Raw genomic sequence first — 21,877 nt, 5'->3', positions numbered from 1 at the left:
GCCTATCCATCTCTTCCCATTGGAGAATCGCCCGAGAGGAAATTTCCCTGTGCCAGGGGTCCTGGTCCATCCAGAGCCTCAGTGGCTCCAGTTGAATGACTGGCATTTCAGTGAGAATGCTTGAGGGCTGCTGATTTCTCAGCTCGGGTGATCAGGACTATTAAGGCCTCTAGGAGGCAGTCCACCAGGTGGATATATAACACCACATAGTCTACCTTTGTCCCCTGGTGCCAGGCAGTGCAGTTAGATCCTACCTCAGCTTCCGCCCCTCAGGTGCTGGAGTTCCTTCAGGATGGGTTAGATAGGGATCTTTCACAATTTATAGGCAGGTGGCTGCCTTGGCCATAGTGCTTGATGGACTAAGGGAACTTTCATTGGCTCACCATCCGGTCATCCACCTTGGGAGAACTGGTTGGTGACATTTATCGATCCAGTGAGAGGAGATTCGACCGGTGGACCCGGAAGTAACTTTCAGAACACCTGCCCCGGCCCTGTCGCTTGCTCGCCCTGGCCATCCCGTCACAGCTCGCTCGCTCTCCCGTCCGTCCGCACTAAACTAGCCCAGCCCACTGCTCATTGATTGGCTGGAGTCCAATCTCTCATTAAGCTCTGCAAATGGAAGAGGATCACAAATCATAGAACCTCCGTACTGGCCCATACGGATGAAACCCACCCCTGGTATGTATGCATGCATGTATGTTGATCTATTGGAGAACCCCACATGACTCAGGAAAAATAAGCATTCCCTTTAAAAAATGAAAGAAATCCATATTTAAGGAAAGAAGAAAAAAATCATTCACTCGTTATCTTTTAATTTTTCTAAAACCTATACTTTTTATTACTACATATAAAAACTATGGATGAACCAGATCATATTTCCCTAATGCTATTTATATTCCCTAATATAAAATAGCCTATACAAGTATAGAAATTTTTGGTTTTTAGCCTAGGTAAATTACACAACTATTTGCACTAGGTCAGGCTGGAGATTAGTCTGAAAGGCAATGTTATTTGGATAATTCCTGTTTATGCAAACAAAGTGTTTATTATATTTTGAATGCTGTATGCAAATATGATCTTTTTGATAATGAACTCAGAGAACTGAGGAAAGCTTGAAAACCAAAACTAAGGACATCAAAGATTACAAACATTTTTAAAATTATTGTTTATTAAAGCAAATCTATGATGAATGAAAAGTCAGAAAACTTGGATCATACATACAAAAGACAAGCATATAAAAAGAATTCTTTTTTTTTTAATAAGGGTCTTAATAAAACCAATTCTTCAAGGGGGAGAGAAATAGTGCACAGCGATGAAATATAGATAAATTGATGAAAGAAAGTAGCAAAAGGAAGTAGGGATATCTTAAGAAATATTAAAAAAAGAAAGAAGGAGAAAAAAAATCTTAGGGTTAGGGTTATGCACAAGTAGGGCATATAAATGACTGGACAGAATAAAGGTGGTTAATGTTTTTCCTCTTATTTCTGCTTAAGAGAGGGGAGCTTCAACAGTCAGAAGAACAAAGTTCCACAGGCCTTCAAGACTCCATATTTACATTTTTCCTCAGATGTGTTTGTCTTTGCCAGATAAGTTCTTTTTTCTTCCAAATGTAGCAGAATTTAGACACACTTTATAAGGAGCAACAACCAACAGGGCAGCAGCAGGTTTTCACTGACTTCTCTCTTCACTGGTTCCTTGGAAAAGAGTCTCTTTGACTGGCCTCAAGTTACTGCCTCAAAAAGAACCTCAGACAGACTTCAAGATTGTTACAACGAAGCAGCAAATCCTAAACTATGTCTGTTGGTCATTTCTGCAGCCAGTTCTTTCCTCCCGTTTCTTATTGCCTTTGTTGAGCATTTGCCTGAAAGGGGACTGTCAGGATATAGGGAAGAAAAGCGCCCCAGGGTCCAGACGGGGAAGACATTTCGATAGGAGCTGTAGCTGATAGCACAAGTCTTGTTAAATACACCTGCATTATTCTCCTGTAAGCAAAACAAGAAACAAAATGTAAAGCTTCCCTCTCATCTTTCCTGTGCATTTCATAGCCCAAAAGATCCTGCAGGAAAGGAAAATAAAACATGTGAGTCACCTGCACCTAACATACATGACCACATACGGGAAGCTTCTAACAAGTTGACTTGCCTTGTATATCAAAAGAATAAAAAGTCTGCATATTTTGAGGATAATTTAGGAATTCAAAAAGGAGGGACTTGCTGCTGTTGAAATGGACTTAACCAAGAAGGGTATCAGAATAAATCAAAACTGAACTCATGATATTATTGCAAAGTACAAGGCAGTAGTGGCAGATGCTTTTTGTTTTCCATCCATATTTAAGCATGTCAGCAACTTCAGGAGAGTTTGGGGACAATCCACTTTAATGTATTTTAATTCATATATTAATCATTATTTAGCATATAGTAATAGCTTTGGGGATGGTGTGGTTATCCACTGACTGAGCTGCTTTGTTAGGCAGGGAAAATAGCAATATATGGAAGCCAGACCATCTGCCTTCCTGCTCAAGAATGGCTGTCCATTAAGATGATGGACAAGGTCAAAGTACCAAGTTCTCAGGAATTCTTTTAGTGTAGGAATATTATTGATAAGATAAAAGTCTTAGCAAACCTTGTAGGTTTTGGTTGAATTATGTTACTTCTGAAATGTGTGCATGATGTTACTTTTAACGATTGGTTTACAGTGATGTTTCTTTGACTGGTTCATGGCAATGTATGATTTTCAAACCTGCATAAATGGGAATCCACTGTAAGCAGGGATGTGGGCATTTTGGAACTTGCTTCTTGGCAATCTTTTTTTTTTTTTGCAAATAAAAGTCTTATTGCTTTCCATCTATCTGGTGTGGCTTATTGGATCTGCACGCCGGATAAAAGGACCTAAGCTGTCTAGGAGAAGAGGACTTTGAGAACTAAGCCTTTTAAGCATTAAAAACTGTTGGCATGGCAGTTCCTCAAGAGTAGCCTAAGAGTGGGAAAGAATATACCACTTAGCTGGTAGGGCGTGCAGAAGATAAGTAAAAACATATCAGTAAATCCTACAGAGCAACAGAAAAGGAACTTTTTTGATGCTGAAAAATCCAGGGAGAAGGATTATAAGGGCTAAGTAATTGAGGCACAATGCTTTTAAGCAAAAGACAGGTAAACTGAAAAAAGAGACATTTTACCTGGGGCCAGTCCCCATTAGGCAGCTGTTTCTCAATCAATAGTTTAATTCCCTTTTCCAGAACTCCAACATCTGGATACCTGCAAAGCGAAATGAACCAATCTGATGTAGTAATTAAGAGGCTGGACAGAAACTAGAAGCTAGTAGGTTCTAGTGCTCCATTAATCATGAAAGCTGGCTAGATGACTCTGGGCCAGTCACTCTTTCCCAATCTAATTCATCCCACAGAGGACAAGAGGAGGAGGTCAGAGCATAATGTGTATTGCCTTGAATGCACATTATAAAGGCAGGATAGAAATCATCATCTTCCCCTTCTCCTCCACTTGCTTCCTATAAAACTGCTACAAGCAGATTCAGGGAACTTACCTTGCAGTTAAATTTAGAGAAACAAAAGGTAGCAGAGAAAACATCTATGTTCAGAAAAGCTCTTTTTCCATGTGCTGCAGTACCCCAAGCACAAAAATCCAGTCCAATCTCTTGTTAGAATTTCCATCAGAGACCTGTGATTAATTACCCAATTCATGGCAAACATTTAAGGTGGCTGAGGGCATTGCTGAAGGGTCTTGTGGTGTATAATAGGTCTTCAGATAGACTATTCACAGCTCAGCATACTTTATTTGAAATGATAGAAAATTGAATGTGGATGTGAGACTATGGAGAAAATGCTGTTTCGGGAGACATCCTAAGGATACTGTTTTGCACAATCAGTTACAACACCTATATTGGAAGTGGTTGTGTGGACCAGTGGTGGGTTTCAAACAAAATTGCTACCTATTTTTGGGTGTGGCCTATTTTGTGGGTTTGGCTTAGCGATCCTGTGACTGTGTGGGTGTGGCCAACTTGATGTCACTCACCAGGAGATGTCATGGCTTGGGTAAAATGTGGTGAAGCTCACTTAACAACACTCTTACTTAGCAACCAAAATTTTGGGCTCAATTGTAGTCATAAGTCAAGGACTATCTCTACTTTCCTCTGCATGGCAGCCTTGTCCTAGTTCCTTCTCCTTTCTGGCAATTTTTCTGGCACCAAAATAATGCAGACGATGTAAGGTTTCCTGTTGCAGCAGGGAGTTGGACTAGATGACCTTCTAGCCCTAAATTGCTGTGCTGTTTTCCCTCCCTCCCTCCCTTCCTTCTTTCTTTCTCCCTTCCCTCTGTGGGAAGCCACCAACCCCCAAAGGCAGTGGATCCTGCAATCTCTTACCTAGCAGCCATGAGTCCCAAGAGAGCCCAACAGGTGTTGTGGATCTGCGATGCAATGCTCTGGACATATCTGCGTTGTTCACAAGACTCAAAGTCCTCTCCCCAACCACCATCCTCCATCTGCTTGGAGACTAAGAACTCACAAGCCCGGGACACTGACTGACAGGCCGCTCTAGGAGAAGAAAGGCAAAAGGATGGAAATTCAGAGCCACCCTTGCCAACCAAAAGAGTGATTGGAAAAGCAAGGAAAAAGATTTTATCCTAAAGTGCTCATGAGAAGTTTCTTCCACTGCCAATCTTTCCTTCTAACCAGAAATGAAAGGAGAAAGGAGGTGACTCACCTGCCACAGTAGGTCTGCTGCATACAAGCATGTGCTTCCAATCCAAACCATGTGCCATAAGTGAAGCACACACCCCAGCTTCTAAAAAGGAAAAGAAATCAGTCAGCCAATGCAGACTGCTCAGTGCAGAAGGGAAGGGAGGGTAAAATACTGGGCTGTCTGTTGTTCATTCTCGGCAGCAATGAGAGAGAGAGAGAGAGAGAGAGAGAGAGAGAGAGAGAGAGAGAGAGAGAGAGACAGGGAGAGAGAGAGAGAGAGACAGAGAGACAGAGTGAGAGAGGCAGAGAGAGAGAGAGAGAGAGACGGAGAGAGACGGAGAGAGAAAGAGATGGAGATGTGCCTGCCAGAAACAGGAGGGATCTTCCAGGTTCACAGTGGGTAACCTTCTGCTACAATGACAAAGGGCCACTGACTGCAAACCAACAAGTGAGAAAACAGGATCTGTGAAACAAACCAGGGATCTCCCTATTTGCAATGACACATTTTCCAATCCAAAGAAATGTCTGGAATAGACAGCCCTAAAACTGTCAAGCTGTATTTATTTAGAAGATACTCACCCTTCCCATGACCCATCAGCTCTCTGCTTTTTCTGACAATACCTCAAGCCCTTTTGCAGTATCTCTCTAAGTAAAAAGGAGAACACAATGGGAAACCATTTCAACATTTCCACTCTCTGTTCTCTCCTTCCTAAGCTATCAAGATTTTCTCTCCCCTTAAGGAATCATGATCTATTTCCTCCCCTGCCCTGATTCTGCAGTTTGTCCTCTAGCAGACTTTCTCAAAAAGAAGGTCCAGTAAAATAAAATAAAGTAAAATAAAAGTAAACTCTGAAAGAGTCTTTCCTTCTACCTTCACTCGCCTTTGTTTACCTGATTTCCAAGGTTCTGTGTTCCGGGAAGCACTTGTGGAAATGCTTCAGCGCCTGCATCACAGCTGAGGTACATTCCACATATGTATAGTCAACCATGATATCACCTAAACACCACACAGCAACAAGTAGGTCAGAATGATCTGGATGTTGGATGCGGAATATACCATGTTTTTCAGAGTATAAAATGCACCTTTCCCCCCCCGCCCTAAAAGAGGGTGAAAATGTGGTGCGTCTTATACACTGAATAGAGTCCCACCCACCACCCACCACCCTTTGGCCTCTGCCTCCCAGCAATTTACCTCCTTGCAGCAAATGGGGGAAATGGGGTTTGTGGAGGCTGCAATAGGCTGTGGCAATCTCTGCAGCCTGAAACAGCTGATGATCGGGAGGGCCATGCTTAAACTGAAATTGAAAGTGAAACTTGCTGTTTGCTGCAGGAGGCAAATTGCTGGGAGGCAAAGGCAGATATTTTTTTCTTGTGCTAATCAGGCTGTTTGCTGCAAGGAGGCAAATCAACACTATAAATGCCTATAGAATGTTCAAATTATTAGACTTATTTTTTAAAGACTACTTTATTATTGTTCTAGACGACTTAACAAAATGAAGAAGCTTTTTAAAATAAATGCTTGATCTGAAGAGGCCCAATGCTATTGTATCTTTTTTTAAATAGCAGAGAATAATGTATACTTCCAGAAAGCCACATCAATTTTAACAGCATCTGTACAAGTATAGTCTGAAATATAACACCACAAACAGTGTATATCGTCTGTACTGTTTCCTGTTTGTTGCTAGGAGGCAAATTGCTGGGAGGCAGAGGCAGATTTTTTCCCCTTTTTTTTCTCCCCAAAAGCTAGGTGCGTCTTATACTTCAGAGCATCTTATAGTTAGAAAAATATGGTACTTTTCTTTCTTCCAGTGCAATTCTGGCACGTTTTACATGGTGAAGCCATCAAAAGGCAAGAAAACTGCTGAGCACTGGGAAAGTGAGGGGGGTCGGTAGATTCAACCCATCTTTATTCTACAAAGGCACCATCCCTTGGACAGAATAAACCGTAGCAGAGACTGACATGAATTGTCCAGAAAGGAAACTGAAGGCCTTCTAGAGAAAGTAAAGAAGCCATATAAGTTTTCACTCTTACCAAATACCTCTGAAGGATTCAACAACTCCAACAACCAGCCTCCGCGCATAGTTTCATAGGTTGAAAAGCCACCATCCGCATTCTGCATGTTTAGCAGCTAAAGAGAGAGAGAGGACAAAGAACAATCTGACTTGATCAAAGAGGAGTCCAGGAAGCTGCAAAAAGGTTCAGACTTTATCTGCCTTGAAAATCGTCTCTAATGGAACCATCACTCCATCTAGATCAGTGGTTCTCACCTTCCCAATGCCGCAACCCTTTAATACAGTTCCTCATGTTGTGGTGATCCCCAACCATAAAATTATTTTCATTGCTACTACGTAACTATAATTTTGCTACTGTTATGAACCGTAATGTAAATATCTGATATGCAGGATGTATTTTTATTGCTATAAATTGAACATAATTAAAGCATAGTGATTAATCACAAAAACAATATGTAATTATATATTGTGAAATATTTATTTCTAATTACAAATTAATGAAATTTTGTCTTGAAGTATGGTGTAGCACAGGGGTAGGCAATCTTAAAACACTCAAAGAGCCAACTCAACATCACTCCCACCCAGTCACATGACATCCCCCCCCCCGAAAGGCCTACCCAGGTTTCATGGCTCAGTGTTTTCTGTGGGAATAGGGTCTCTCTCTCTTCTCTCCCCCTCCCTCTCATTTCTGTTTTTCTCTATTTTTCCTCTTCCTTTCTCTTCTTTCTTCCTTTCCTTTCCCTCTTTCTTTTTCTTTCTTTCTCATTGAACATGATAGCAAATCCAAAATAAAGTTATTAATTGTAGGAAATTGCTTCTCTGCAATCTATTCATAGTTAACTCTTACATTGATAAAAACTGGCAAGATTGTACTAATAGCAATAGGATATATATTTTGATTTCTTTTGAGTTTGACAATATAATATGTTATCTAAATTATAAATAATCTTATTTTCAGATGCATTTTTTCACCTTCTCTTTTATTTTCTTTAAAAAATATCAGACTTGCTTCCAATTTGTGCCTTCTGGCAAACTGCAGTTTTCTTGGCAAGAGATCTAGCTTGCCATTGCTTTCGTCATAGGTCTGAGAAAGTTAGTCTTTCTTTCTTTCTTTCTTTCTTTCTTTCTTTCTTTCTTTTTCTTTCTTTTCTTTCTTTTTCTTTCTTTTCTCTTCCTTTCTTTCCCCCTGATTTGTTTCCCTCTCTTTTCCCTCTCCCCCTTCTCCCTCTATTTTCCCTCTTTCCCATTCCCTCCTTCCAGCTCTTTCATTTCTCTCTCTATCTCTCTCTATTTCTCCCTTTTTCTCTTTCATCTCTTTCTTGCACGTGCAAGCAAAATACCTTCCTGGGCCAGGATCACGGTGGCGGGGACAGCGACTCCTTCCGCTGCCGCCACTGAGAAGTGAGTAGCTAGTTGTGCTGCACAGGAGAGCCATGCTGCGCAGGAGACTCCTCAGCGCCAGACTCCTCAGTGCCAGGTCCCCTTCGTGTTGGCTCAGGAAAGAGCCGGAGCAGCCACCTCTGGATGCAGAGAGGGAAGAGTTCCAGGGCCCTGCGCAAGGAGAGCCATGTGCAGCACAGGAGAACTGGAGCTCTTCCCTCCCTGCACCCAACCAGCTGCTGCTGCTCCCCATTCCCCTCTTTCCTGAGCCAACACGAAGGGGACAGCAGCTCACACCGACCTAGTTTGGTGCTGAGGAGTCTCCTGCGCAGCGTGGCTCCCCTGTGCTGTGTACCCAGTTACTCACCTCATTGCGCAGTGTTGTCCCCTCCGCCTTGATCCTGGCCCAGGAGGGTATTTTGCTTATGCACGCGCTAGAGATGAGCAGCTAACAATTTCCCCCTCGGATCCTGGCGGAACTAAGCAGAGCCAGCTCAGCAGAGCCAGGTCTGTGCCGGGGGCAGGGAAGCGATGTCAGGTGGAAACTCGGCCACCGCCGCAGCCTCTCCTAAGCCGTTACCCTTCTCACTGCCCAAGCCTTCCCCTTTGATGCAGCTCAACCCTGGCGAAGGAGTGCGCCCTGTAGGAGCTCCCTGGCAGGAACACTTGCTGAAAAAGGCCTGCTGGGAAGCCTGTCAGTCTTCTGGCACCTCTCCTTCCGCCGTGTGGGGAACCCGAGCCGCTCCTTCCCTTTGGGCCAGCTTCTTACTAGCCTCTTTGTGGGAGGCTCCTCGGTGACCCCTGTGAAAAGGTTGTTCGACCCCCAAAGGGGTCGCGACCCAGAGGTTGAGAACCGCTGATCTAGATGTATATTCAGCCCCATACTTCCCTGAAAATCACAATTCCTCTGTGAATTCAGTCTAACTTATTGTTTGTGGGCACACCTTGTACTGCTGCTTTTTTAAAAAAAAATATTTTGTTTCTACAAACTTTACATCTTTGCAACACATTACATTTTTTACCTATCTATGATGTCTGTTTTATCTATACAAATAAATATTTTATAACTATGACTATATATAATATTCTATATGTTCTATGTATAGTAGTTTTTACTACATTTATGTTGTTTTGTATAATCTATATAAATAAAAATGTAATGATTGTTTGTTCAAAATCTCTAATCTCTGAAAGTGCTTCACCGATTGCTTTGAAATTTTGACACAATGTTGCATTCGAATGGCGTACATTATACACGTATATCACATAGATGTCACACCTGTGACAGGTAAAAACATTATTTTTTGTAAAAAATGCTTTTTTGAAAACCAATGCCATCTGGTGGACGTAAAAGAACACACGCTATACTAAATATTTCATTATTCCATTTCAATGTTTCCAGCGCCATCTGATGGATGTAAAAGCAACACACGCTATACTAAATATTTCATAATTCCATTTCAATGTTTCCAGCGCCATCTGGTGGACGTGACAGCAACACATGCTATACTAAATATTTCATGATTCCATTTCAATGTTTCCAGCGCCATCTGGAGGACGTAAAAGCAACACACACTATACTAAATATTTCATGATTCCATTTCAATGTTTCCAATTGCATTGTTATATTGAATTTTCATAGATTTCGATTTATTTTCATTTTGATTTAATTATTTTGTGTGACATTGCATTGGACTTGAGCTGTGTCATTTATCATAGCGTTCATTTAGTGAGTATAGTATATTCGGAACAATTTGGCCTCTCTCCAGCTTCACCCCGATGGTCCCTTTATATGTGTTGCTGGGCTGCAGCCACACCCTTTCCCCTTTCCGCCCCTCCTCTGACGAGCTTTGGCCATTTCCACCAAGGGGAGCCGAAGCCCTTCGGCCTCTCCCTCCCCTCTCTCCCCTCCCCTCCAGCCGGGCCTTTGCTGTCTGCGACGGGGTGCCACCTACGCCATCCCTCGACTGCCTCCCCCCGTCCTTAAGCCGGCCTACCCCAGGCCAGCCCAGTGGAGATCCAGAGGAGGCGGAGGCGGAGCTAGCCGCACGCACTTTCCACCCCACCTCACAGCGAGCCAGCTACGGCCTCGCCAAGGCGGTTTTGACGGGGCGGTGGCAGCGGTGGCAGCCTAAGGTGCAGTGGGGCTGGGGCAGCCCCTGGGTGCCCCGTGAGGCAGCACACCAAGGACTTCTCCTCCTCCGAGATCCTAGACATCTCTCTCTCCTGAGCCACCGACTTGGGGAAGCCCGAGCGCAGCTCCTCCGAGGAGATGCTCAACAACGTCCACAAGGTCGACAGCCCCGGCACCATCTCCCCCAACCAGCCTCGCCCGGCCCAGCAGCCCCGAGTCCTGACCAACGGCAGCACCCACCCGCTGCCCCACTACGCCCAAACTGGGTCACAGCAACGCATGGCCGGGTACAGCTAGTATATAATATATTAAATATTTTATAACTGATTTTATATATTTGTGCATTTACTTTATTTCATACATTTTTTTCATTCTATATGTAATATTCTATATATTCTATGTATAACAGTTTTTACTACATTTACATCATTTTGTGTAATATTTATTTGCTATAGTCTATCTCATATTTCAATCTTTTAATCCTTTTCTGGTTTTGTAGTTGTCTATTGTTTTGTTCATCTTTCTTCCTTTCTTTTTTGCTTTCCTGATTTTCCCCTCCTTTCCTCTAGCCAATAAATCCCATACGGAGTAATATTCAGATTCATCTTTCTCTTTTAGTTTTTTCGTGAGCCATCGTTGACATCTGTTATAGCTTTGAAGTCGCCAATTAAACATATATCATATTCTATTTCTATTATTTTTTGGTGGATCTTCTTATAAAATTCTTTTTGGTTTTTATTTGGGGCGTATATTGCTGTGAGAAGAATTTTTCTTTGTTCTGTTTCTATTTCTATCATTAAAATCCTCCCCTCTTCATCTGCATTTTTTTTTTGCATTTATCCATTCTGTTATATATATTGCAATTCCTCCTTTTTTGTGCTAATGTTGCAAATAATTTTCCTAACTTTGGATATACTAGCACTGTTCCCTCTAAGGTGCGCGCCTGCGCGGCCGCGCACATGGCTGCAATTCCCCGCGCAGTAGTTTCTAATTGCCGCGCAGAGGCAGGTGGGGCAGGTATCTGGACACGAACTACAGAGCAATCGCAATCAAAACTTCCTCCAGCTAAACCTTTTCTACTGCAGTACATTGCCGCCCGACTTCAGGATTCTCTAATCAGTGTAGGTTGAAAAGAAAAACGGGAAAGGGATCTTAAAGATTTAAAACTCTGGAGCAGTTTTCACGGGGAATTAGAAGAGTCAGAGAGCCCTGCTGCCTGGAGTTTTGCTCCCCCCTCCCTCTCAGACCTGCCTGCAAGATCGGCTAATTTGCTATTGCCTGGGCTGACTCTCCCCGGTTACATTTAGCAACAATGTAGCTTTTTTGAGCTCTTTTTCTCCCTCCTCAGCCCCGCCCGACTTCAGGATTCTCTGTGATTCTGTGTAGATTCTGTAAAGAAAAAAGGAAGGAGGAGGGAGGGGGATCTTAAAGATTTAAAACTCTGGAGCAGTTTTCACGGGGAATTAGAAGAGTCAGAAAGCCCTGCTGCCTGGAGTTTTGCTCCCCCCTCCCTCTCAGACCTGCTTGCAAGATCGGCTAATTTGCTATTGCCTGGGCTGGCTCTCCCCAGTTACATTTAGCAACAATGTAGCTTTTTTGAGCTCTTTTTCTCCCTCCTCAGCCCCGCCCGACTTCAGGATTCTCTGTGATTCTGTGTAGATTCTGTAAAGAAAAAAGGAAGGAGGAGGGAGGGGGATCTTAAAGATTTAAAACTCTGGAGCAGTTTTCATGGGGAATTAGAAGAGTCAGAAAGCCCTGCTGCTGCCTGGAGTTTTGCTCCCCCCTCCCTCTCAGACCTGCCTGCAAGATCGGCTAATTTGCTATTGCCTGGGCTGGCTCATTTAGCAACAATGTAGCTCTTTTGAGTTCTTTTTCTCCCTCCTCGCTTCTCGGGGCTCCACCAATGGGGGAGCAAAGCCCAGCGCCAGGCTTTGGGCTAACATAGGGGTCTGCAAAGTTGGCTGTTTTAAGACTGGTGGACTTCAACTCTCAAAATTCTGGAAGTTGAAGTCCACCACCAGTCTTAAAAGAGCCAACTTTGCAGAATGCAGATCCCTTGGCTAACATGATTGATGCCCTCGGAGTTGGAAAGAGGCGAGAGAGAGCCCGGTCACATGAGTCATCATGACACGACATCAGCTTTGTGACCACATTGCTGAGTAATAAAAATTCCAGTCCCACGTTGTAACAAAGGAGTACCTATATTTGATAACTCATTGGGATTTTCAAAGTCATTGAGAATATTTTTGCTTTTAATCTAATTAAACTTCCTATCTATCAGTTTAAAATAGTGACTTCCATAGAGCAAACTAAAATCACTACTTTATAAACAAAAGGAAGGTGTTTTTTTCTCTTATTTGGTTATGGTAGAGCCATTTTAACAATCTATATTTGCAAGTAGTATGCAGTTTTGCAGTAGTAGTAGGTTACTGAAACCCTCTGTACAGAAAGGAGCAAATTCCCACAAATTTTTAAACAATCAACAAGCATTGTTGAACATGAGGCAATAAATCCTTGAGTTTACAAATTAACGATGGAAGAAAACTCTTAGATGTGAATGAGACTTTAATTATGGTTATTTTAATAATTTTACTCATTTAAAATAGCAAATTGCATATAATACATTCACAGAAGCATACAGTGTATAGACAACTTTTGCAATTGAATGTTAACTCATTAAAATGAAGTATATCAAGTGAAATTCATTAAAATGAAGTATATCAAACATTTACTATTTTAATATTAGTGGTATTAAGTGCCATTTATATATTCATTTCAAAGCTCTTTTTTATTTAATCCAAAATGAATTTGAAAAGATAATTGTAATAATTGATAAACCCTAACCCTATAGGTACATCATCAGTCAGTGCTGATGTCAAAACGTAAAGCTGGAGTAAATGTTGTTACGAAGAAAAAGTGCAGCTGGAAGTTTAAACTAGAATGGTTGGAAGAGTTAGTAGAAACTGAACTGCCAACTTCGTCTAGAAAACAGTTAACAAAACTGGGTTTCAGCTTGATGAATGCCATCAAGACCAAAGCTCGCAATCGGCTGCAAACTGAGCACTTGGATATGCTGATGCGAATCCGATCTTACCAGACTTCAGTGGTGCAGATTGATCTTGACAAAGTGTACTCGGAATGGTTGTTAAAGAAAGACAGACGTGAGAAACTTTAAGATGAGATAGACTTTCAGTGAATAACAGTGTACATTACTGTAAACACTATACATAATTTTAATATTTTAATAATATAAGTGATACTGATATATAACACTTTTAATTAAACGTGCACCTTGAATAAATATAACTTTGACTTTCAAATAACACTGATTTCGTTGGTGTCTTGGGTGACATCTGTTAAAAAAATTCAGGTGCTCAGGCATGAAAATGTGCCGCTCAAACACTATACTTTTCCGCTCACACTGAAAAAAAATTAGAGGGAACATTGTATACTAGTAGTTTGTTATATTGCTTTTTAATATGTACCTCTTGAAGGCATACTATGTCCATATTCATTTTTTGTAATCTAGTCAAGTTTGCCTTCTTTTTTCCAGTGAGTTTAATCCATTTATTTTTAGTGAGAGTAACTTAATTTCTTGTTCCATTGTGTTATTTGTATGCCGACCTTAGTTTCCTTGCGTTTCTTGTCTCTATTCCTATTTTACTACCTTCTTGTTCTATTTGTTTTCTTTCCTGTCTTCTTCTTTGTTCTTGTTCTCTTTCTTTCTCTGTTTTCAACTGACTGTTCTTCTTGACTTCTACTCTATGGTTCCTCTTTACTTTCTTGTTCTTCCTCAGCGGTGATATGATGTTCAAAGAACTCATGTGCTTTCTCAACTGTGTCTATTTTATATCTTTTATCCTGCCAGGTAATCATCACTCCCTCTGGTGTGAGTCATCTGAACATTACATTGTACTTTATTAGTTGTTGTGTAAGGAACATATTGCTGTCTCTGGTCTCTCACTATTTTCGGGATTTGTCTCAGGATTTGTATCTCTCTTCCTTTGTATGTTATTTGTTCTTCTCTCACTTTCTTATATACTTCATCTCTTACCGATTTTCTAGTAAAGTGGGAGCCTGTATCTCCTGGCATAATTTGTGTGGATTTGATACACCTCGTCTATGTCCCTTCTTGTTTCTTGTTTGTTTTTTTGTAATATGTTCGCAACAATCTCTGTGATTGTTTCCTCTAAATCCTCCTCCTTTTCTTCTACTATATTTTGAAAGCGGAGAAAGAAGCCAGCTTTTTCAAGTTCCAAAAACACTATTTTTCCCTAATTGTCTGTTTAGTGTAGTCAGCTTCTAATCTACAATCTCTATTCTCTTCTCTGTTTTTTCTACCTTTGTTTCTACTTTTTGAATTTTTTGTCCATTTTTTGTTATTTCGCTTTGTATTTTCCCTATTGTATCATCTATTCTAATCTCTCTTCATTTCTCCCATTTCTAGTTTAATTTCTTCATGATTTCTCCTAGTTTCTTCGTGATTTTTTGTAATTGATTCTTGTGTTTTTGTAATTGTTTCTTTTGTTTTTGTAATTGTTTCTTGTGTTTTCAGCATTGTTTCTTGTATCATTGCTAATGCATCTTGCGTACACTGAAGGTTCATTGTTGAGCTCGCTTTCTCTAGACCCGGTGTGCTCTCAATTGTATGCTGGTTTGACTTCCTGGGCGGGGCTTACTGATGGAAGCAGCTTAACATAGCTGCTCCCAAGTTCCTGGTCGCGTTATCTGTTTAGACGATCGTCTATCAGACTTCTGACAGGTATCTTACTCTTCGGGCAAGAAGGGAAGAAAATTAGTTCTGCTGTGCAAGTGCTTTTTGATCTTTGCAGCTTCTGTGTCTGCGGAGAGAGGGGGGCCAGCCGAAGGCAGAACTGTATCCATGCTGGGAATCTCCAGCTGCCTTGCAGCACGAAGTAAGCATTCTCCCACTCAGAACAAGGCTTGAACTATTTGATTTTAATACGAGCTGAACTCGTATGCGAGAACTTTAATTGTTTATTCAAATCCTAGTTTCATTTTTACAAGATCTTCTTCCGTTAATCTAGCTATTTAAAGAGACATTTAAAATGGCAATGAGCCTGCTGAATTCTTCCGTAACAATGATTATTTTCTTAATCTCCTTGTTAAGTTCTACGGAGCTTTAAAACTTCAAAGGAAAGGAGTGATTTATTACTTTGCCTCACAGCCGGCCAGCAGAGTTTTACTAATTAGTTTCACTTTTACAAGACTTTCTTTCTTCCATTAACTCTGCTAATATAGAGACACTTAAAATGGCAATGAGTATGCTGAACTGTTTCGCTACAATGTTTATCTTCTGAAACCTTTTGCAAAGTCCTACGGAGCCTCATAAATTTCAAAATAAAGGGGAGATTTAGTACCTCTTTCCATAGCTGTACAGTGGGCCAGTAGAGTTTTAGTAATTGCTTGAAGATAAACTTGGAATGGCCTCAAAACCAAATTCTAATTTGAAACCCCCTCCCTCAGCCCCCAGAAGCATATCGCCAATACGTAGCACAAAGTCGCAGCTTCCGCTCTCCATGCCCCCTACTGGAGATTTGCTAACGAAAGAATTTTTCTTGAGGGAATTAAATGAGGCTGTCAACACTCAGACAATTAAAGTGGAAGACAAACTTAAAGATTTTAAAGAGGAAATAAAAGAGGAGATAAAAGAGGAGATAAAAGAACTTAAAGAGGAGTTGTATGATAAAATTGATGCCAGGGTTGCTAAAATTAGAGATGATATGCTGGGGCTTGTAACTGTACTGACAGAACATGTTTCCGGAATTGAAGATAGTCTAGAGGATCTTAATGAAGCTAATATAAACTTGACATCGAAAACAGAGGTGGTGCAACAAAAAGTTGAAAATGCTGAAAAAGAAATTATGATACAGTACAGGCAAATGGAACTGGCATTAAGAGTAAGGGGGTTGCATGAAGAAAAACAGGAAAACCTGAAACAGATTATTTCAGAAGCTTTTGATAGTCTGGTGGGAAGACCGGGGGCTAAGTTTGACTGGCAAATCGATAAAGTTTATCGCGTTAACTCTTGGGTCGCAAAGCAGAAGCAGCTCCCTCGAGACATTGTTATATATTTCACTACAAGAGAGCTCAGAAACACGATATTACAAGAGTCTTATAACACTAAGCTCCAAATTGGGGGTCAAGACCTGACTGTTTTGAAAGAGATACCACCTCAAATGCTAAGAGCCAGGAGAGATTATGCTTTTTTAGTTGAAGAACTTAGAAACTGTCAGATACAGTACAGATGGGACGCACTATTTGGCATTATACTTACATTTGATAGGCAAAGATATCGTCTAAACTCCGTATGGAAAGCCCGAGATTTTTACTATAATATTTTGAAGGCTGGACATCCTGCACCATCTGGACCCAGAGAAAGATCACAAGAAGGACAAGACAGACAGCAAACCACACAACTACCAGATAAGATGGATCATCTCTCTCTCCTAGAAGCGCAAGGTGTTATGGAACAAAGACCTAGCTCAGTGATGGCGAACCTATGACACGCGTGTCAGTGCTGACACGCGTAGCCATTTGGGGTGACACGCACAGGATTTCATGCGATTCATCCTCGGCTCCTGCATGGCCGCCGAGGATGAAAGAATCTGTGCTGGAGGAACGGGGGGGCGGGACGTGTGATCTCCCCCGCCCACACTCACTTACTGTATCGCCGCCGCCCCTTTCTGAGCGCAGGGGCTGCTGGTAAGGCGTGCGTGCCATGCACACACACGTCATCAGTGCGGCGAGGGAGGACCCGCAGGAGAGGAGCGCGGGAACAGTGCGCGCCTCTCTCCAGTCAGGCCGGCACAGAGAGTCTACTCCTGGGACTGTCGGTTACGACCGCACCACACTTATCTCAGTTCACGGCAGGGCTGTGGAGTCTGCTGCTTCCAGCTCCACGTCCTCATCAACATGCCGTTCCGGCCCGCCCCCGCTATGAATATTCATATTCTTCGCCCTCGCGTCACTAGGAATATTCATAGCAGGGGCGGGCTGGAGCGGCATGTTGATGAGGACGTGGAGCTGGAAGCAGCCGACTCCACAGCCCTGGTTCACGGCACCCCAAACAAGTTCAATAATATCAAGGGCAACATACGAAATCGACTGATGAACAAAGAAGTTACTAAGCAGGTATGTTAAATAATTTGTTTTTGGTTTATTAAATACAATTATATATTGCAATTATACATTTTTGTAGTTTAAACTATAAATTGCGCAAAATTATGTTTTTGTCGAAGTGACACACAACGCGAGTTATGCTCGATTTTTTGCCGATTTTTGACACACCACGCCAAAAAGGTTGCCCATCACTGACCTAGCTGTATGATTATACTAGACGAATGGAGCAACAAGCTAAAAGGCAACAACCTCAACAATCACCTGCCATCGATCAAGGAGCTATAGCAACAAGTCCAGAAGCAGTGGGAGGAGCTAAGCCAAAGGTTAAACAGGCCATGCAGGAGGCTCTAAAAAAGCTTCAGGTAACCAAAGATGACAACTAAGATTTTAACATGGAATGTCAATGGATTGAATTCTCCACAGAAGAGAAAGAAAATATTTCACTATCTTAAACAGTTTAAGAATGACATAATTTGTTTGCAAGAAACTCATATTAAATCAACCGATCAAAAATATCTGATTAACCCAAGACTTGGTCAACATTTTGTAGCTTCTGCTATGGAAAAGAAAAATGGTATAGTTGTATACTTAAGAAAAGATATGAAAGCTGAATTAATTGAAGCAGATCCCTATGGAAGATACATCGCGTTAGATCTAATCCTAGAAGGGAAAAAGACATTGCTTTTGAGAATTTATGCTCCTAATCAACAGCAAGTCGGATTCTATAGAAATCTTCATGCTAAATTAGTACAGTGGGATTATAGGACTTGTATACTATTGGGTGACTGGAATGGCGTTATAGATACCAAGAGAGATAAGAAGATTTCTCGCCCAAATACTAAGATGAGAGCAAAGCTACCTAAATCCTTTTTTGACATGATGGATGATTTTGAACTGAGAGATATCTGGCAAGAAAGAAATGCAGAGGAATACGATTTTACCTTCTTTTCTGATAGACATCAATCCTTTTCTAGGATTGATTTCATACTAATCACTAATGATTTGCTTTCTAGGGTGAAGAAGACAAAGATTGCGGCTAGGGTCCTTTCGGATCATAACCCAGTTTGGATGGAATTGGGAGGGATGGTACACGCAAGAAGATCTTGGAGATTGAATGAAAACTTATTTAGATATGAAAAGTATATCAATGATTGTAAAAAATTGCTAACCGAATACTTTGTTTTTAATATGAATAAAGGTACATCTATGAAATTCGTATGGGATGCAAGCAAAGCGTATATGAGAGGAGTACTGATAAATATAAATAAAGCACATAGACATAAACAAGGGGTAAAACGAACAGAATTGGAAGAGGAAATTAAGAGGAAAAAACTGCAGTTAACATTGAATCCAGGCGATACAAAAGTAAAGGAAGCAATTGGTTTGAGAGTGAAGACGTTGGTGATGCTGGATTGGATGCTGCCTTCCTATTCATTTTACTAATTGTTGTTGTTGTACTTGTCATTTTTGATTTTAATTTCCTTACAATGTTTTCCCACAATAGCATATACTTCTCTTTGCCCACTGCCTGTTTCCACTCTCTTACCAGCCCCTTCAATCTTTGAACTTTCCCTCTTCCATGTACATTTCAATTCAATATCATTCAATCTTACAATCTAACAATTTAATTTCTATATATTCGGGTTTGTATGTAAGTCAATCCACACAATATTCATGCAATATTCAATATATTTAACCTAACACGTTCTTAATTTGATTCTGTATATAACCTTATATCGTCTGTTTAATAACTACAAACTGTTACCCCCTACTTCAACACTATATTACTATTATTATTTTTTTATATTCTCAAGGTATACAGTATGTTTAGGCTAATAGATCCTTAATTTAATTCTTATATACTATTATATAATATTATGTCATCTATTTATAACGTTGATAATTTCAGAGTATCACAGATAGTTCATATATCCTCTATGCTTTCTCTTCCAATTATAATATGGTTCAATACAATTCAACAATATTTTATCTCACCACAGTTCAGTTTAGCTTTATATTTCTTCTTTCAATGTTATCCTTGAAAATAAAAGATTTTTTTTTAGTCCAATTTCAGAGATCACAACAACAAAAAAGTATTTTCAGGTTGCATGTCCTATATATTGTTATTCAGTTCACCATCCACTAGATGGCGATGTTACTCTTCTTTCGTATAGGCTTTTTTTCCTTTTTTGCGCTCTTCAATCATCCCATATTTTCTCTCAAGTATTCCAAAGTATTTCTCTCTCCTTCTTCGCTGTTATCACTGATTTATCTGGATCCAATTTCTGTTTATTGTCCAAATCGCTCCAACAGCCCTCTCCTCCTCTGCTTATTCCGTTCTGTTCTCAAATCACTCCAAGTCTTCTATTGCTACAGGAAATCACATGCTTTCAGCTCTCCTTATAGCTGCCAATATTGAGCTGTATCCAGCTCGCTTCAAAGCTTTGAAATTCTACCTCAAAGAATCTTTAGTAGAATTTATATCATTTTAGTTTAGTTGTTTTACTTATTCTCACCGATGTTGCTGTGTTGCTATCTTCTCTCCCTCATGTGCGGCTGTCACCACCCTAGCTCGACCATGAATGCCGATTTCTTCTCCGATGATTTCAAGGGGTTTTCCCTTGTCCGATAGGGAAATTTCTTGCTTCCTCCTTTGGCGCCCAGGCTCCCCCTCTCTCATGTTGATCCCTCCAGGTTCAACTCATCCTTTTCCCAGATCTTCACCACAGAAAAGCTACCGGAGATCCCATTCCTTCACCCACATGGAAGTGACATCGTCGCAGGAAATCTATACTGCTGCTTTTATTTGGCTATTATTGTTTTGCTTTGTTATTTACCACCTAAAGTCATAATTGATCAGGGCATTCTAAAAATACAATTAAGAGAAAACATATACATAGCCCTACTTCTTGTCTGGAAATTTCTACATGTAGTCCTCGGGTTATGACCCTAATTGGAAATGGAATTTCTGTCATTAAGCAAAACAGTCATTAAACAAAACATTGCAGGACCATGCCATTTAGCAATGGTCATTGGACAAGGATTTCCCACTTGTCTGCCCTGCATGAATTGCCTCTGCTTTAACCCCCTCCCCCAGCTATCCCCTCAGTATCTCTGCCTTTTTGGTCACTCTGCACAGCATGGGCAAGATGAGAATAAGTGGGGGAGATGGATTCTCAGGAAGAAATTTACGTTTCTGTGCTCACCACATTTACAGCATCAAAGAGACGACTGGGGGGGATGTGTTCCTTGATGAATGGGCACTTTTCCTGTAACAGTATCACAGATTTCAGACCTTCTGCAGTACAGTCAGCAACGATCCAGCCACAGTCACGAGTGCTGAAGGGAAATCCACCCTAGTGGTTATTAGACAATAGTGGTTTAATTTGGTTTGGAGCACAGAACACCGAAAAAGAACACAAAAGAAAACAAATTTGCAAACTGAAATGGCAACATTCACCGAGAAGAAATAATGAATTACATATCCTAACTAACTAAAGTTTATGAAATATGGTGAAAATCAAAGACAGGTAAATACTTGTAAAAAGCTAGTGATTAGTATGTAAAATATTAGGAGGAATTAATATGTTGAATGAGGTGGGAGAAATATGTGTCATAAAACAAAAAGAGAAAAAAACAAGAATGTATGCTTACATGAGTATTAATTGAATGTAAAATAACCAATACAAAAGATGTACATTGAGATTATAAAGGAAAAGTCAGGAGTTGAGAGAAAGGGGACAACTAAAAACGTATGCTTGTATGCTTGGATTGAGTTGACAAGATTGTAAAAAGGAAAAATAGTAAATTACACTGCATCTATGAAGTAGTGTCAGAACAGGGAATCAAGGATGGAAAGTTGGAAAAGTGAATGGTGGTATTAGGCTCAACAATTTTTCCTTTTTTTCTCATTCTTATGCTCTAATTTCTCTGCTTTACTATTTCTTTCTCTCTTAAACACATTGCTCTAGCACTCAGGAAAATATTAGAAACCTCCAACTCCTTCTTGGGGTAAAAATTACCAGGCAAGATATTGTATCTGCCTCTGTTTAGCATATGTGAGCTGCAAGTCTAGATATTTGTTGACCTGAATCTAGAAGATGGGAGCAATGAAACTCTGCTTCTCTAATGATGATGCAGATTTTTGCAGCATGGCTCTGGTAGATTTATTTTAAATGCCTTGAGTGAATGAGTCCATAATGTATCATTACAATCAATTCCAATGCCACTCTCACCCTATTTTGCCCTCTGGGGAAAAGAGAACAATTCTGCCACATCTAGAAGAAAGGGAAATGCTAAAAGATGGCCCAATGGCTACAACCTTTCACTGAACACTCTCATCCATAATCCTACAGTATGACTGCCTCTGAGGTCTTACACTGTTAGATCATTCAGTGTACAAGCAGGAATGCAGAAGGCTCCTTCAAACAAACCCCCAAATCCACTCAACAATTACAAACCTGCTTTGCTTCTTTCACCCTTCTTATTCACCCTAGCTGTTCTGTTCTAGGG

General features: G+C 40.8%; 1 pseudogene; it reads right to left on the bottom strand.

Annotated features, from left to right (window-relative positions):
- Positions 1–1,704: 1,704 nt before the first annotated feature.
- Positions 1,705–21,877, bottom strand: part of LOC116506773 — a 47,466-nt pseudogene continuing 27,293 nt past the window's right edge.

The sequence above is a fragment of the Thamnophis elegans genome, chromosome 3 (assembly GCF_009769535.1).
Source record: "Thamnophis elegans isolate rThaEle1 chromosome 3, rThaEle1.pri, whole genome shotgun sequence".
NCBI classification, from domain to species: domain Eukaryota; kingdom Metazoa; phylum Chordata; class Lepidosauria; order Squamata; family Colubridae; genus Thamnophis; species Thamnophis elegans.
Note: the sequence above shows the minus strand (reverse complement) of the source record. Positions and strands in the feature narration are given on the sequence as shown.